Source organism: Corvus hawaiiensis, chromosome 3 (genome assembly GCF_020740725.1).
Source record: "Corvus hawaiiensis isolate bCorHaw1 chromosome 3, bCorHaw1.pri.cur, whole genome shotgun sequence".
In the NCBI taxonomy this organism is placed as follows: domain Eukaryota; kingdom Metazoa; phylum Chordata; class Aves; order Passeriformes; family Corvidae; genus Corvus; species Corvus hawaiiensis.
In genome coordinates this window covers 66679744-66697305 of record NC_063215.1, presented here as the reverse complement: position 1 = coordinate 66697305, position 17562 = coordinate 66679744, and the positions used below count along the sequence as shown (strand labels likewise).

The 17562-nt window shown below is 40.2% G+C and overlaps 1 protein-coding gene across 11 annotated transcripts in view; it reads right to left on the bottom strand.

The window, feature by feature from the left end:
* MAP7 (microtubule associated protein 7) overlaps window positions 1-17562 on the bottom strand; it is a 110561-nt gene that overhangs the window by 81589 nt on the left and 11410 nt on the right. The gene's annotated exons all lie outside the window — the stretch shown is intronic.

Below are 17562 nucleotides of genomic sequence, written 5' to 3'. Positions count from 1 at the left end.
CTGAAAATATGAACAAGCAGTCACTTCCTTCCCCCCCCCCCAAGCAGTAATAACATAACCTAATTTTATTTTTTTTCTATAGAAGTCAATATTCACTGTGGCATGAGAATAAGCAGAAGTCAGGGCTCCTTCACTGTTCTGTTGGCTTGGCTCCTGGCCCACTGTGTGAGTTCTGTCCTTCCAACTGCACACACAAGGGCAGTGCCCCCATACTCAAGAGCAAGCTAGTATATAAACATCAAAAAAACAATTAAATAGAAGTATTGGTACTGAGAGCAGATCTCACATTGAAAACACTCCCCAAACTCCAAAGAGCATTAGCTGAAAACAGCTGAGTGCACTGGCTTAAGACCAAGAACAACAATGTAAAGACCCCTTTTGAAAGCTCAGTCACTTCCATGGCTGTCCTGAAATAACTTGTGTAAAGCAAAGCATAGCTGGACAGGGGGGAAACTGGCTGGCAGATGACAGATACCAGAAATGTTCCACAGTTCCCATTCAAGGAAGGGGAGAGAAACCCACATCTCTCTTTGTGTCCTCATGAGCCATTTGCCATGAACAAGACCTGTAGGTGATCCAGGTAGTCTGAGACAATTCATTAGATGCTGAAAAAAAGCCCTCTTTCTAAAGCCCAGCAATGTGATCCAAATGTGCAGAATAATTTTTATTCTTAACCCATAACTACACATTTGATTACACAGTTTTAGCAAAGGAACTTTCTTCAACTATGTTGTAGGAGACTTAAGATGCCAAAATGATTTCAAGTATTTCTTGTAGTATAAGTGTAGTTTATGTCACTATACACATTTGGCCTTCAGTTAGGCCTATGTTCACAGAATCCATATTTAAAAAAAAAAATCAGCTATTTTGAACAATAATATGGTTATGAGGGAATTTACTTGAGGGTAAGATTTGCTTCCCTTGTAACAGTGTCCTAGAAGAGGAGAGAACTTCAGAGTTATTCCACACATTTATGTACCTAAGCCATGATGTCTGATACACTCTTCAGAAGGAGGCTGACAGGAGGGTCACAGCTTCCACTGTTGAGCAAAAATAGGCAAGTTTCCGTCACAAGAAGTTAACATTAAGCAGCAGTGTATACAGGCTTCCTTAATAAGAAAAAGGAGGTAGAATCCCGAAGCTCGAAGTACCATAATTTGCAGTTAAGTAGCATTAAAGAAAGAAAAAAATATTTATCTTTATTACCATCATTTTGGAGCTCCTAGAAATACAGGCTAAAGCATCTAAAATTAGTTTCACTAGGATGTTATTGGTGGAAAGACATGGGAACTTCAACTAACAGTTGCAGGATAGGCCATTTTCCTTAGGAAGCACACACCGTTTACCAAATGCTTTAGTGTAGTGTCAAAGTGTATCCATGGGATGCGTGTACCCTTTAGAAACACAACCATTCACTTTTTAAATAAGCACATCTGTATCTAAATGTGACTACGCACCTACACATCTTTTTTGTGAGAGCTGCCAGGAATTGCACCTTGCCTGACATGCTGGTGGCACCTTTCCTTGCAGCTATGTCCCTTTCTCCTAGCAGACAAAATGCTGTGGAAAGAACACTCTCTTCTGCAGTTAGTTAAGCTGTATGCTTGGCAACTCTTTGAAGAAACTGCTCTAGACTACGGAATTTGGGGAACAGATTTAAAAAACAGAGCCACACTATCAAACACCGCAATTACTGAACAGTGAATAGAGCCTGAACAACCATGCAGCAGTTAAGTATTTGATTCAGTAGCAGAGTAGGCAGTCTCATTACTCCCCAAAGTGTTATTTGAGGGAGTTCATAAGCTGCAGCCAAATCCTAGTCTTAAGGCAGCAGCCTTGTTAGCCCATGTTAAAGTACTAGCCACAAAAAAAACCCCCAAAACCCAAACAAAGAAAAAACAAAACAAAAAACCCCCAAACAAACCAAAACAAAACCAAACAACAACAACAACAAATCAACCAAAACAACAAACTGAAAAAGCCTCTCAAGCCTCCAAAGCTAGCCAATAACTTTTGGGACCAGTTCACTACTAAATAATGCAGACTTCAGAGACCACGTATCAAAGAATTGAGTGTACCACTTAACTTTTTTTTGTGATAGTCTCTCTGAGGCACAGGCTAACTGTATCATTACAGTCGCTTCTAGCTTTTGGGTTTGGAAATGCTGACTTTATACATCTTGGACAACAAACACAATCCATCATTTTAACACCTCTCCCTCTCTCTCTGACTCACAATGCATTGTTTGCAATAAAATAAATGCAGGAGAGTTTAATTCAGTGCCAGGTCCCCCCAGCATAAGAAGTGCAGCAAATTGATCGTAAGGCTGTAAAACAATCTAGACATTTACTGCCAATAGCATAAGAACAAACCCAAGGAATCTGGACCCAGTCCATCTTAGTGTCTCCAGTTCTTGTAAATGCAGCTTTGATCTCTGGGAAGCTCTGAACAGCACAAGTCAGATGAGCTACTGGCACACAAATAGACACTCTTCCAAGTAAACACACATTGCAGGCTTCTGGGAAGCCCAGGTAAGTAAACATTTCGATAAAATAACATGAAGTGTGATAAAGCAAGACTTCAAGAACAAAAATACAATTCAAGTAGAAGTAACTCTTCTTTATAATGCCTCTCTTCCCTGTGCCAGACACTCTTGACCTATCTTCCCATTAAATCCTATGGAGCCCTGTTCTCTGATGAGTAGCAGACTGGGTATTTCAGGACTGAAGCCTTTTGTTTCTCCATACAAGTAATACCAGGCTGTGCTGGAGCAGCACTGCCTGCAGTCCTGCCAGAATGCCTCAGCCCTGACTGAGGAGAGGGATGATTCAGACCATTCATTTTATAAGTGCCTTGCTCCAAACTCCCTTTCTGCAAGTTGCCTAATCGCCTAATAATTCCCCACTTGCCAGAAAAAAAAGTTTTAGAAAGTAACTACTCCATTGCAAAATTATAAAACTTTTGATAGTTCTACTATTTGGAGATATGACTAGATGTGACAGCAGGACGTACAGACCCACCGATAATTCAAAAGATAAACAGATCTGGGATTCAAAGGCTGATGAGAAACTTGCACCAATTTCTTCAAGGCAACGTGAAGTACTATAGCTATGCCTGTCCTTGGGAGCTTTCTCATTCTTTGAAATGGATATTGTATGGTTATTTTTTTCAAGCAAGAATTAGACCACTAATTGTTTACTTGCAAAATGCAGTTCAATTCAATAAAGCCAGAAAGATCCAGACAGGGCAATAAGTGCTTTCAGTCCATTAGCAAGAGAAGAATACCAGTGTTTTAAGTGTGGTCAGATTCACTTCTTTTTCAATTTACTTTGCTTCAGAAGAATGACAACAGGGAAAAAGTAGGCCCAGTCTTTTTAATGGTATTGCGCAAGTCTAAGCATGCATCTCCTTGCCAGACATCTTTAAAATTCCCCACACATAGCACCTCTTAGGACAAACTGAGCTCTGCACTACCCATGAGTTACAACTCCATAGGGCAGAATTACAGTTGTGCAAAACATTTGCAGCTCTGAAAAGAGTAAACCATTCAACTGCAACTAACCCATGCAATATTCCAAATACTTCAAGGTCAGTAAGCCTTGTTTTTACCTCATACACTTCTTAAATTATCAGTTTCAACTCCTATTCAGAGAATTCTCTTTTAAAAGACCTTTGGAAGAGGTTCCAAAAACCATGGGAAAGGAGCACACATGAACTCTAGCTTTTCCATGCTTATAAACGGAAGTACCTAAGTCGCTAGGTACTTCCTAATAGGTGGACTTCAACTGATACCATGGGACATCTTTCCAGTTGTGACAGCTGACTACAAAATTCAGTGTCCATCTATTTGTAGAATTAACTACAGCAGGTAATAGCAGGAAATAGCAGAGCTTTTTCCCCACTCTCTTAGAAGGAAAGTACTTGACACAATAGAGCAAGAACAGGATCTAGAATCACTGTCTACAAGCTTTGTGCTTCGTTTTGCCAAAGCCTGTGATGCAGTCAAAAGGGTAACCTCTTCTCACACTCCACTGGCATTAATAACCTGCTTATGTCTGTATTTGTTTAAGGACTTTTTTAAAAAAACCCTCAAAACAAACCATACCCCATCTTCTCCATAGATAAGTGTTCCTACTTTGCTTACCTGGGGGTAGAGGAATGCCTTAGCAATACTTATCTATTGTTCTTTCTCAAATAATCTATTTCAAGTATTGGAAGAGTTGTCAGTGATGCCTCACCTACGTCATAGTATGAGGGTGAAGGGTAGTGCCCTACTTGCACAAGGGCAGATACAGGGACAAAGGCTTCCCTTCACATCAAAAGCACTAAGCACTTAACCACAGCACTGCTCTCTACTTTGCCACAGCAGTCAGTAGCAATCCTTGCTTGGAAAGTTCTGACACTAAGATATCCTCCAAAAGGTACCCACAAGACAGTGGAAATACAAACACCACTGATGAAAAATCTTAGCCAATAAACTTCACCAAAATCACAAACCACACTACAATATCTTAGAATGTCTTACCTGTGTAGGACAAGGAATGGAAATACTTAAAAATTTGTTATTTCCCAGGCTGACTGGGCAGTTCTGTATCTATAGCCTTTACCAAAAGATACGCAAACTGTTTAGAAGATTGTAACAACTGTTGTACATATCTACATCTCATCGAGTCTATGAATAGGCAATCCAATGCAGTGGAAGCAGAGCCAGCAAACCAGCCTGGCATGCAGTCTCCATTTCCATCTGCTTGGCCACCAGCACCACAGCACACACACACCTCTTGGTTCTACTGGCACGTGACAGGCAGAGCTCAGCGCACCGTGACCATCCTGCCATGCAAGTGTCCCATTAAAACAGCCCTGCTCTGCAAGCAGCAGTGTGTGAGCAGCTCTGACCAGATACAAGCCATGCCAGCCTGGCCCAACCAGGTCACCGAGTACAGCACCAGGAAACAGCAGAAAAGGCACAACTGCCAATTAACATAAGCCGCAACGCTCCACTTACTCAGCAGTGAGCTGCATTCAACACAAATTAGCTTCTCTTTCAGTACAAAGTCCCAATTAATCTTAAAGGCATGCAGGACACCAATAGACTCCTGATTTTCCTCATTTTATTTTTCTCCCTTTAAAAAGCAAAGCATAAAACATAATCCAACATTGCACTACTTTGCAGCAGCACAAAATAAAGGTATTTGGAATGTGGCGTTAGCATTTATAATTGCATAGCAATGTGTTATGTAACAGAAGTCAGATCTCATTGGATTTTCCCATTTAAAGATTCAAGAGTGCAATAGGGAGCAAAGGTTTAAGCATATGCACACAGTGATGTCACATCTTTTAATACTTGCCAGTAGCAAAGTCTTCTCAAAAGTTTACAGGCAAAACATTTTGTTAAAAAAGTATCTCTGATATATATCTCACAAATATATGTTATACTACATATTAAATCGTTCTGGAGGATACAATTAATGCTGGTTTTATTTGAAGAACATTTAAGCAAAAGGAAAGTTTGACAAAAAGAAAGGGAGAAAACCCTGTGCAGAGAATGGGAAGTAGGTGCACTGTTGCTCAGCCCCAAGTAATTAGAACCTCTTTGGCTGACTCTTTTCCACAGAGTAATATTCAATAATCCCTACGCAGCATGAAATATTTGAGTCAGATGGGAAAGCTCTCATTATAATCACTACTGTCAGGATGTTCTGCAAAAACAAGTTCCCTCTCCCCAGAGACAGAAACAGGTATTGTTCCTGTAAATGCTACTAGACATTATATTTTTTCTGTAAGTCACAAGAATTTTTATGCTAAAAGGCAGTCTTTGAAGCACAGGTCTCAGACAGACTGTTAATCAATAACTGGTTGTCTTTCAATAACCAGTCTCAGAAGACAGAAGCTTTAAAACTAAAAAACAAGCTTTCCTCAAGTGAAGAGCATGCCCCAGTTTTTATAAATATACTGCTATGCCATCTGGAGAAAAAATTTTCATGAGGACACGTAGTGACAGTACAAGGGGGAATTGGCTTCAAACTGAAGGAGGGTAGCTTTAGATTAGATGTTAGAAAGGATTTCCTCACTGTGAGGGTGGTGAGGCACTACAGCAGGCTGCCCATAGGAGTTGTGGATGCCCCATCTCTGGAAGTGCTTAAGGCCAGTTTGGATGGGCCTCTGAGCAACCCAGTCTAAGGAAGGTGTCCCTGCCCACAGCAGGGGGGTGAGAACTACATGATCTTTAAAGCTCCTTCCAACCCAAACCATTCTGTGATTCTCCTGACTTTTGCAATTCTCGCTCACTCCCAGCCAGTGTACACACTACATCAGTCCACCAAAGTGAGGTCAGGTTGGATAGTCTGTGCAGAGAATTTGCTGTGAGGATGGCAAAAGTCTTTCAAAAGAAAGCAAATTACTCCCCCCCTCCTCAGACACACATTGCAACAGGTTTTATAACCACAGAGAAAAACTCAAAATCTTACTTTTGTTAAAGGTATTGGGATTCTGCTTACCCCACAGAACATCCCATTTATAAGCACGCAGTAACTCTACCAACACACTTTGTTTTAAGAAATATCTTGGCTCACTTTAAGGACTGATAAAACATGTTACCAACACCAGAAATGCAGAAGAGAACCTTCTCATGAAATTGCTCCCTATCTTATTTCTTCCTAAAGCTATGTTAGCTTATATAATTTCAAAAGCAGAGTGCTTATGTGACTCTTTGGATGAAGTGTGTCAAATCACTCTCCTCGGAGGCATGAAAAGGGCATACAAAAGTGAATGGCAATAGGGAACATAACCTCTCTCCCTAACACAGACTCCCTTCCTTCTGAAAGCTCCTGGGAATTTACCAGGTCAGGTTTACAAACCCATATTGCTGTTTCACCTACTTAAAAAATAAAACAAAAGAAAACCAACCACACCCCCCCACACCTCTCCCGCAACAAAGCCAGAAACACAGAAGAGGCCAAGGGCATCTTAAGAGTATCCCTGCCCAAGAACTCTACTGAAAACTGGCTGGCAGAATTCGACATCAGCAAACCCTCTTGCCTTGATGTGTAGAAAAAAAAAGCAGCTTCAGTTTAACCATCTGAGACTAGATTTTAGTGATAAGAGCTTGCTACTGGCAATTATCTAGATACTTTTGAAAAGAAATCCTAGGACAAGTGTAAGAAAAGTCCATAATCCAAGCCTGGAGTACAAAGAAAGACCAAACAGCAGCACTTTCTCAGAGTGGTAGCTAAATCTTTACCAAGATTAGTTAAGAGTTCCCTTAAAGGAAACTGCTAGTAGCAGCAAAACACACGGAACTGTTTACAACCAGGCAATAGGAGGGCCTGTTTGCAGAGCTAAAATGAGCAGAAATCACCTCTGCAAATCTTGGGGTCAGAAGCCTTTTCAGAACTGCAACACAATTATCATGGAGATGCTGTCTTCATTTCTCAGGAAAGGGAGATCAAACCATCATACTATCACCTTAAATATTTCACTTCTGGAAGGTTGCTCATCATGCAGATGCCACAAACATGTGAAATCTGGAAATAATTTTTTAAAAGCCTAACCAAAAAAGGGAGGCATCCACAAGCATCTCTGTGCTGTGAGCAGCACAGTCTGCACAGTACTGCTTTCCTTTGTGCCGCATCAGTTGTTGACTACAAAGACTTAAGTTGAACATAATGTAGTGAAAAGCCAGACTATGCTGCATGCAGCCTTCAGTGACACTGAGTATGTGAGGTACAGTTTACAGCAGCAATCCACCTAACTCACAGGGATGGTGAGGCTCACAGAAATTCCCTGGACACAAACTATGACAATTTTGTTTCCTAAAATTGAGAATAATTGGGTAGAGAAAAATACTAGCACAGAAGTAGATCAATACATTACAGAATAATTCAGAACAAACCAGATTGGAAGTGTAAGAACATACCAAAACACTGATAACCCAGGCACAACAAGCGCAAACTGCTTGGTCTGCAGCCTGATTTTATTGCCAATACCTCACTCAGCAGCTGGTTATTGCTGTCCTTTTCTGGTTTACAGACTGCAACTGCCATCTGGTTTTTTTCTTTACCTCTTATTTTGCAGTTCAGACTGCAAGTAAATACATCACTACCATAGTTAGGTGGCTAGAGAAGGTTGTATTTTAAAAAAACCAACAGAAAACCCCCTACTTTTTCTTCCTTTGCTGCAGAGAATAAGAGTGAGGTAAACATGTTTTCATTTTTCTAGTGAAAGGGAATGCACATGAAAAGGGGAAGTAACATTATCTACAATTTGTATGGATCGCATGTCCAAGATGGGGTGTACATTCCTCAGTGAAAGCATTGTTACAATTTCGAAGGAATGACAGGAAAGAAACCTTCTTTCATCGGAGTGTTCTCCATCACACTGCCACTATGAACTAGTGCAAACTCCACTGACATGACATCTCTGTCTTCAGAAACAGCTCAAATGTGTTTGGTGTGATTTGTGGTGTCTTAGCACACAAGCCAAAATTCAGTACTGTAATTTTCACCTGTGCATTTAGTCAGCGTACAGGCAATGAGGAAATTGACTAGGAAAAAAGGAAAAAACCCAAAGCTAGAACCGGCTGTGTAAAAGAATGACTTCTCATGTCAAGGGCGGGTAACTGGATAAACCTGCATTTCCAAAAGAGCTTTCAGAAAAGCTTCCTGAAGCAGAATTGAGAAACAAGATAGCTTTGTACACTAAGATACAACAGTATGAATCAAGTTCTCTCAGCACTTCTACAATAAGCCTTGCCTGTGCAGGAGTTTAAAATGAAGCTGAAAAAGATCAGGAATTCAAGAATGAAAAAAACTCCACCCAAGTCTCTTCAGCACATTTAACAAAATGTTTTAGACTGTTATGAGACTTTATGTGAAGGACCTTTAACTGGACTTTCAACTGGTCAGACTGTCTGCCTAGGACATCAGCACTACAACTGCTATTCCCAGCAATCAAATCAGAACTCAGGCATCCTACAGAAAACTTAGTTTTGAAAGTGTTACTTCCTCAATCCTTTTCCTTATTGACTTCCAGGAGAAAGACAATAAAAATTCTTCCTAACGTTTTCTGTGTCATTGACTATCCTCAGATCTTTCAGGGAGCATCCCTGTTCTTGATTAGGAAAGAGAGCACATTTTCAGCACAGCATACCATGCCATAGAAGGTGGGTATGGCACTGTGCTGCAGCAAAGCTCTTACAAAGATGAAATTCCACCAGCTGGACTATTTCCTGCAGGAGTGTGCAGTGGCACCAGCCTCATTCTATTACCCTCCAATGCTAAACAAAAAGCCAGCAGCAGATCACAGAAGAAGTCTGTGAGCAGCTGTGCCTGGTATGCCAGATTGTAGAAGGACAGTTGTTCCTATGTCAGCTTCACATATGAGAGGAAGACCCAGAAGAATGTTGGCTGTGAAAATAAATCAATAAATAAATCAATCAACCTCTCTGTGAAGACTAGGCCAATTAGTAGGCATGACTGGAGGCTCAGACTGTAGTGGTATTAAACAAAAGAAATAAAGACTGATGAGCAACCAAACTACAAATTTAGTCTCTTAAGTACATTGAGTCCCTTCTGGGAACTCCAGTACCTTGACCATTTCTCCTGGATTGTTGAGGGGTTTGGGTAACTCTCAGAACAGGAGGCAAAGAGTCAGTTTGCCTAGGAGTTAAATGCACTATAGATCTGGCCTCTAACATGCACTATTGAAGACACTTACTGAGATTAGAGACCAGTTGAAAATCCATAACTGTGGCTTCTAACTGGAAACTCCTGCTTTCCCTGAAGCCATCTCTACAGACACTAGTACCAGAAGAGTGCTTCATCTAACTGAATTTTTATTCCTGTGTGATAGCCTTCCACTGGAAGATCTCTATAATTTGGAATCTCTGCTACTTGCCACATTTACATCTCAGCAGATACCTGTGCTTGATTTGTTCCAGCTCTTAATTCCAAACCCAGTTTCCTCTTGTTGACAAGTGCACAGGTAAACTGTATAAAAAACGTGCAGAAATATAGCTAATCTCTGAGACAACTGTGTTTCCTCCAGAGAGCTGAAGGGCAAAACTAGGCTTCAACAGATCTGAAACAACTGGATGAAAATCTATTTGTCCAGAAAAAAGGGAACAAAAACTTCAACAGACATTAAAAGACAATCTTGTACCATCATCCCATTGAAGCTACAGAAGGTATTTATCTAATTCAAAACTACCCAAGGGTTCCCCAGCACAAACACACAGAGTACAGCTACAGGCCTGTGTCAGTACTGACAGAGCAGTTCAATTTTCCACTGGTATAGCCTGCTCCAAACCCCTTGTCTCCTCCACTGCTGCAGGGACACAATTCTACTTTCTGGAGAAACCTGCATCCAGGTTAAGCTGCAGTGACCTGCCTTCTGGAATTTTGTTTGCTCTAGCCATTATCAGCAAGTTAATCATTTAAAGGAGAAAGTGAACCTAGCATTCAAGTGGTTCTCCTCTGAAACTGCCAGCATAAAAAGAAAATTTATACCATCTGCATGCTATCCCAAGTCATTCCTCTTGACCTGAACTTACTAAGCAGTTATGGCTACATCTATACACTAAGATAGGGCTTGGGACAATTTAGCTATTCAATGGTTCTCATAGTCAGACCTATAAACCAATGAGAGTTTTATGCAGAATTTGGTAAAAGTGATTCTACTCCACTGAAACAAACAAATTTACTTCAAGCAACAAGACCTCAAAGTCCAAGTTCTAGAACACTCCCTAATGTAATTTCTGATATTTTATCTGCATTTTTATTTGCTTATTAACCATGGCCCCTTAGTCTCTCTTACATTCATTATACAAATCTGACCCACACACATCAGCGTCCACTCATGCTTTAACTCAGTGTATCTAAAACTCATGCGTTTCAAGTATTGCTTGGCTGCAAAAGCAGTGCACTGTGAGATGCACCTTCAGTGACTGAAGGCAGTTCATTAAAACAGAGCAAATTGCATCAGCCATTGTGGCATTTGTTCTGGCATATTACTGTTGTGGCCTGAGGTTGGGTAGACTAGATTAAATAATATCATCACATGTCTCACCAAACAAACAAAAAATCCCACAGCCACAAATCACTTTGGAAGAGACTTCTGATAATACCACAAGAATTTTTTGAGATGCTTTCATTCTCTCTTAATTCTCAAATAACAGAAAAACAAGATCTCCAGTTGTAAAGTACAGATTGAATTTAAAGAAGAAAGAAAAAAAATTTAAAAGGCACAAAAAGTACTCTGTAGGTAGGTGAGAAAGCAAAGAATGCACACATGTGAACTTGTGTAGGAAGAAAAATTATGCACTCCCACTGAATCAGCTGATCCTAGTAATACATAGAGCTCCATCACCACTCATGGCCAGAAGCAACTCTCTAGGCCAGTGCTCATTAATTTCTCTGGAGTTCAACATGACAAGCAAAAGCTTTTCCCTTAAAAATAAATCCAGACTGCTACGTACTCAGGTACAAAGCCAACTTAGGAGTGAACAGATACAGCAGTTCCTGAGCAAGCTTTGCAAACAGCAGCAAGAGCACCAAGACTCTTGACAAAAAACACAATCACAAAAACATCAGGGGATCAAACTGCAACATATTTCTTTTAAACACATGTGCTTAGCTATTGCCTCAATTTTCACTGCAAAATAAAACATGGTACTACCTAGGCATGTGTAATGCAGTACAATAGGACACAGAAATCCATTTCTTCTTGCTGTCAACTTATTCCAAAGGCATGTTACTGTATAAAGTCCTCAAAAGAGTATTATTTGCATATTTTCAGGGAAAAAAGAATGCAACAAGACCTCAGAGAATTTCAAGATTCTTGGACAGATCTATCACTTTCCAGGTTGCTCTCTTTCCTATAGGAAATGGCTATGAACCTACATTCCCTTTACATGTATTTTCCACACAGATTTATATACCAAATTCCAGGTTTTTAAAGTTACAACTCTTACAGAGGTAATAGTGAATAAGGAAAAACTCCACTGCTTGCTATCAATCTTTCATGAGTGGTGTTTCTCATACAAAGCTTTCCTGAGAGTTATCTGTAAAAAACTGAACACCAATCCTTTTGCAACTTCAACAAGCACCCTATCCTGCAAGGACAGTAGTCAAATATTGCATCCCGTTCTCACCAGGACAGTTCTGCTGAACACTGTATTATCATTCAGATCTTGGTTGAAATAACCCCGTTTACTTACAAAAGTTATTTTTCAAAATTCAGCCTTTCCTTAAAAGGGATTATCCTCAGTTCACATGTCAAGTTAAACTGAATGCACTTTAACAACTAATTTAAACTTTCAAGACTGTCAACATCCCACTTTTTTCTTTTACTTCTGCCATCGATGTACTCAATGTCAAGTATGGTCTCTGAGCACATGAATACACCACAGGCTGTTTCACCCCCAAAAAGTAGTCATCAAAATAACTGAACACAATCCTCCAGAATCAGCAGTGGAAGCCTCTTCTCACAGAGCTGAGCTAGAAGTGTAAGATAATTCTTACCTAGCACAGATAAGCACTGCAAGGAATCCCAGCACACACTTTGATGAACAGGCTGTGTTACAACACAAGCCAAGTCCTCAGACCTTGGGCTTTCACTCTGAAAGCTAGAGGGACTGAACAAATCAGATTTGCTCCACTGGTCTGCAGACATATTCCCTGCTATCCCCTAGACTTCCACACAGTCTCTTTGCTTTACTGCTAATAAATTACTTCATGCTAGGATCTCTTTGTCGTGGTTACAAATGGGATGTTTCCTGCTACCTGGCATCTACAGCTGTGAATGGGGCAACCCTACAAACAGAGGCAGCAGTACCCTGAAGAAAACACAAGTTCCTTTTGTACCCCCAACAGCTGCACTGTAGGAAAAGAATATAGGGCTTTCTAAAGAATGTACCTCCCAGATACTTTGGGAGTTGTTTTCAGACCTCATTGCAGTCTACAAATGCCTTGTGAGGGGAAGAGGAGGGGCAGACACTGATCTCCTATCCCTGGTGACCAGGGATAGGACCTGAGGGAATGGCCTGAAGTTGTGCCAGGGCAGGTTTAGGTTAGAACCAGAAAAAGGTTCTTCCCCCAGAGGGTGGCTGGGCACTGGAACATACTCCCCAGGGAAGTGGTCACAGCACCAAACCTGACAGAGTCCAAGAAATGTTTGGGCACATGGTGTGATTCTCAGGGATGGTCCTGTGACAAGCCAGGAGTTGGACCAATGACTCTTGTGGGTCCCTTCCATCTCAGCTTCTGTGATTCTGTAAATAAATGTCCAGAAGAACCACAGATACTTCTGGACCCCTCATCTCCTGGCCTTGGCTAGCAGAAAGAAGGTGCAGAGAAACATTAGCAGAACCCACTGGAATGTGCAGGATGCCAAACCACATTGTCTGGGTTCTCACCCCTTCCCCTTTACACAACCAGCATCATAATGAGAATTGGTACCTTTCCTTCGTTCCATGCACTCTTTCCACTCACTTTGCCTCAAATGCAGATGGGCAAGATAAGGCTACATATTGTCACAAAAACCTCCAGTACTTGATTTTGGTGTTCAGCCTTTAACAGTTGCTAACTGTTTTGCCCCAAACAAACTGGAGGTCAGCCTTCTGACTAGTATCAAGAGGCCCCATTGAGAACCACCATCCCAGGCAGTTTTGCTGGTTTAAAGTGTGGTGAAAGCCAGAGACTCAGCTGTCATTCTGGATCCTGCCTGAGGCACAGACTCTGCAGCGTGGGATAAAATTACACTTCCACACCCCATGCAATACCTGTTTTGTAAGTATACAGTTTCAGTTTCCAGGACTATCAGTTTAATGCCCTTGAAGATGCCAAGTTCCCTTTTCTTTCAGGTATCTGAAGTTTGCTTTAGCTATAGACACACAGTAACAGACAACAACTGAACTAAAAGTTAGACAATCTGAGTTTAAAAAGAAATACGTATTTCACTAACACATGCAGAACATGGAGACTAAACACCAGTCATGATAGAAGAAATCTCCTCCATCTCTCTGGAAGGACAAACCTTTCATATGAATAAGCAATATGCACAAACATTACCAGCCACACAACAGTGGCAAGATCTGCTGGTGATCACTGACATCACTGTCATTCACGAAAGGACTAAAAAAAGCCCTTCTCTTGTTTTCAAGATGACAAAGAATCAGTGCTACTGTTCAGACAGCTAAGACATGTATGTCTAGCTTTGTATTAGCAACACTCAATCAGCAGATTAGAGGTACCCTCCCCCTTGATCAGTTTTAAATAAGCAGGATGGTGAAGGACTCCATTGCTGAGACTTTTCATTAATTTTTCATAAATGTCAAAATTATTTCAGTTATTAAGTATTCAAATCCATAATCCAGAAGCATGAGCATTACTTTTCCAGCCTTGTCAAATGAGAGTTTTAGAAACACATTATCAACAGTTGAGAAAGTCTTCCTTCTAAGAAGAAGGAGAGGAGGCATCACTTAAAAATTTCATAAAATTGAGTAAGGTTTTAAGACTACATCCAAGGCACACAGAATTAACAGAGCAGAGGAGGGAAATCCTGAAGCTTTTTGAATTGTTTGTGCCTGAATTCAAGGAATGTCTGAAGCTGAAGTTCACGCACATAGGATGGATACCTGTAATTAAACACTAATCTACTCAGTCATACCTTTGTGATTTACGTACAGAACCACATAAACACACTCTCTTCAGTCACAGAAACAATATCTGTTTTACTACACAAGCTTTAAGGAAACACTGAGGCTGTTAAGATCCTGTTTTTTCTGGTTTCTTTGTGAATATAGCTACAGAACTTCTGGAAAGCTGGTAACTAAACCAAAAACCAATGCAAGTGCAAAATAAGCTTCTGTAAACCGATAGAAATTGTATTTGAAGAGTGCACTATGTAGCAAAACTTCTGTATGTTATAACAAGAAAGGAGAATAAATACTGTTAATAAAGGTAAAAAAGGATATTCAAAGTAATTTTTATTTGCACTCTTCTACTACACAACAGGATCTCGAGACCCTGCAATAGTGGATGCCATACAGATATATACAAAAATGCAGGCCCCGTCCCAAAGCCAAGAGGAGGAAAGGAAGTTAAAATATTTGTTGAAAAAACAGTGAATACAGTTCGCATCAAAGGAAAGGAAGTATCAGGAGCACATGTCTATAAAGGTCACTGCAGGCTTTTAATACCTCCAGACTGAAAAGAAAAATCCTTAACATTGTCATTATTTGTTTACACTGGAGAAGCAAACTCATTGCCTACCAGACTTCTCCAATTTCAATGCAGACAGCCAGACAAGCAAAGGAATGGCTGATACCAAAATCGATTTAAAGAAAACCTCGCAGATGCCAGCTACTAAGACCCACATTAATATTTGTTTCCCAGATCACAAAAACAACTCTCATAAAAAGGCTAATCAAGCCTTAGTACTCTGACAAGACCTGAACTATGAAAATATTGTTTATTTTAAACCTTGCAATGATATTCAAATACCCTTAATGGAGGAAGGAATTTCTTTACTTTGGCGTATTGGATCCATTAAAGGCCTCTTGGGCTTTGTACTGCTGTACCAAGGCAAGTCCAGCATGATAACAGAAACTGCAGATGAAGAAAACATTTAGCCTGTCTCCCACAAAAAATGACACTGACTTAGAATGCGCTAGAGAGACAAAAAATAAAAAAGAAACATCTCAGCAGCTTCAGGTGCTTGCTGAGCAAAAATGGCAGGTAAAGAACTAAGACAAGGCAAACCCTGTAAAGTAGCAAGAGAACAACAAACACTGAAGATCCACGAAAGCCCCACGTGGGTCCATCACCCAGACAGAACTGCACTGGAGTGACCTTACTTGGTACCAGGTGAGAGGAACAGCACCCTGGGTACATGCATTCTCCATTACCAGGCATTCCAGCCTAACCCACCGAATGACTGATAACATTCAAATAGATAAACGTAGCTATTTACCTACATGTATCACTGTGCAAACGGCGTTCTGGTCTAGGGACACTATGAGCTATTTTAAGTATTTAGTAAAATGAAAAGCAAAATAATATAGTTTCAGAATATTTTGTACCATTTCCTATATTATTTCTCACCAGGAGCAGTCAAGGTAAGCTGACAAATTTTTATCTTCTTAAAACCACGTGCACTTGTTCGCTTGCTAGCTGTGCTACTGTGCACATTCATCTACTTACATTTCACAGCAAGAAGAGAAAATAAAGGAATAATCAAAAATCAAATCTTGGTTAAAGCAGGAGAGACAAAGGATAAGCACATCTGTATAACTCCTGCAAGTAGAAAAGAGTAGTTAAGTCAACAAACTGTTGGGAAACTAGCAGGGCCATTGAACAAAACCAGGAAAATTATTGATTTTTAGCTTTATGGACTGTTGACTCTGGAAGCCATCCAGCGGGTGATAAAGGAAAGTAGTATGCTTCTTAAAACATCAAGAACTCAATAACCTTACACTAGAGTTTGGATCTCCATTTATATGCGCAGTTTCAAATACACAGAAGAGCAGGTAACTATGTACACAAGACCCTAACACAATAGGCACATTAACAATGACTAGCAATATACATTTTATCATGAAGCTCTAACCAGTTAGGTTTTTTGCCATTCTGAGAAAAAAAAAGTACAAGCAAACTCAAAAAAACCCCAACAAACAAAACTTGAGTTCTGAATTTGTTTGTGAAAGCTACCAAGCTACCTTTTTTTTTCTTCAGAAAAAGAAAATAATCAGTTAGCTGTAAATTATTCAGCTCTAATTAATACACATAGTATAAATTGGCTATTTAAATGCTTTCTAGCCTCTCCTGTTACACGGTAGAATAGTGACAACAGAAATTTAAAACAGTGTCTTGAGGCTACAAACTAACATTTGTTTTGTAAACAAAAACTGATACAATCCATCCCATCCTTCCCCCCCCCACCCCCCCAAAAGGGGTGCTCATACACATAGAATCACTTGAGCACCAAGAAAAAGAATAAAAATTCCAGTCACAATTGTAAGTAGTAGAATCCCTGCCAGAGCAAGAGAATTTAAACACTAGGATCCATGTGGGAAACAGGAATTACATGATACAGGACAGACAGTGGGTACACAGGCTTGACAGACCTATAAATCAGTGGCCATCAGCATCCTTCTGCCACCACTGCTTACCTACCTTAAGCACCATAAATATTTTTCTTTAACAATTTGTTGGTTTTGTGTTTGGGTTCTCTGTTTGTTTTGTTGTCAGACTTGTATAAGTCAGCATTTTCGAACAATGTATTTTTCTATACTCTGCCAAAGGCACAGTGCCCCTCCCGCACACGAAAGGAAGTATAGACAGTTTCACATTGTCTTTGGCAAAGCTGTCTTCTATAGCAGGCAGGCATTGCATTCTGTACTCTCCAAGCCTACAACCACCTTGTTTTTAACAGTTATTTATCCAGACTGTAAACAGAAATCAAAGCAAACACACAGAAACTCACTGATATATTTCTGGTGCAGGACCCTTATCCCTACCAGAAGATACGTGATTAATAACTAAAAAGTGGTTTTTTCTTCATAGC